We start from the raw sequence: 1,766 nt of genomic DNA, 5'->3' as shown, positions 1-1,766 counted from the left end.
TGTTCCATTTTGAACTACTTCAAAATCTTGTCAAGGTATGTATTCATTGAAAAACTTATCAAGCGTCTTGATCTATCTCTATAGATCTTGATGCTCAATATGTAAGTAGCTTTGCTGAGGTCTTTCTTTGAAAAAAATCCTTTCAAACACTTCTTTATGCTTTGCGGAATAATTCTACATTATTTCCGATCAACAATATGTCATTCACATATACTTATCAGAAATGTTGTAGTGCTCCCACTCACTTTCTTGTAAATACAGGCTTCACCGCAAGTCTGTATAAAACTGTATTCTTTGATCAACTTATCAAAGCGTATATTCCAACTCCGAGATGCTTGCACCAGTCCATAGATGGATTGCTGGAGCTTGCATATTTTGTTAGCACCTTTAGGATTGACAAAACCTTCTAGTTGCATCATATACAACTCTTCTTTTAAGAAAACCATTAAGGAATGCAGTTTTGACATCCATTTGCCAAATTTCATAAAATGTGGCAATTGCTAACATTATTCGGACAGACTTAAGCATCGCTACAGTTGAGAAAATCTCATTGTAGTCAACACCTTGAACTTCTCGAAAACCTTTTTGTGATAAGTCGAGCTTTGTAGATAGTGACACTACTATCAACGTCCGTCTTCCTCTTGAAGATCCATTTATTTTCTATGGCTTGCCGATCATCGGGCAAGTCCACCAAAGTCCATACTTTGTTCTCATACATGGATCCTATCTCAGATTTCATGGCCTCCAGCCATTTCGCGGAATCTGGGCTCATCATCGCTTCCTCATAGTTCATAGGTTTATCATGGTCTAGTAACATGACTTTCAGAACAGGATTACCATACCACTCTGGTGCGGACCGTACTCTGGAAGACCTACGAGGTTCTGTAGTAACTTGATCTGAAGTTTCATGATCATCATCATTAGCTTCCTCACTAATTGGTGTAGGAATCACTGGAACTGATTTCAGCGATGAACTATTTTCCAATTCAGGAGAAGGTACAATTACCTTATCAAGTTCTACTTTCCTCCCACTCACTTCTTTCGAGAGAAACTCCTTCTCTAGAAAGGATCCATTCTTAGCAACAAATGTTTTGCCTTTGGACCTGTGATAGAAGGAGTACCCAACAGTTTCCTTTGGGTATTCTATGAAGACGCACTTCTCCGATTTGGGTTTGAGCTTATCAGGTTGAAAACCTTTTTCATATAAGCATCGCAACTCCAAACTTTAAGAAATGATAGTTTAGGTTTACTGCTAAACCATAGTTCATACAATGTCGTCTCAACGGATTTAGATGGTGCCCTATTAAACGTGAATGCAGTTGTCTCTAATGCATAACCCCAAAACAATAATGGTAAACTGATAAGAGACATCATAGATCGCACCATATCCAATAAAGTGCGGTTACGATGTTCGGACACACCATAACGTTGTGGTGTTCCAGGTGGCGTGAGCTGTGAAACTATTCCACATTGTTTTAATTGAAGACCAAACTCGTAACTCAAATATTCGTCTCCGCGATCAGATCGCAGAAATTTCATTTTCTTGTTACGATGATTTTTCCACTTCACTCTGAAATTCTTTGAACCTTTCAACTATTTCAAACTTATGTTTCATCAAGTAGATATACCCATATCTGCTCAAATCATCTTGTGAAGGTCAGAAAATAACGATACTTGCCACGAGCATCAACACTCATTGGATCGTATACATCGGTATGTATTATTTCCAATAAGTCAGTAGCTCGTTCCATTGTTCCGGAGAACTG

Source organism: Triticum dicoccoides, chromosome 2B (genome assembly GCF_002162155.2).
Source record: "Triticum dicoccoides isolate Atlit2015 ecotype Zavitan chromosome 2B, WEW_v2.0, whole genome shotgun sequence".
NCBI classification, from domain to species: Eukaryota; Viridiplantae; Streptophyta; class Magnoliopsida; order Poales; family Poaceae; genus Triticum; species Triticum dicoccoides.
The sequence above is the reverse complement of the archived record's forward strand: the minus strand, read 5'-3'. Positions refer to the sequence as shown.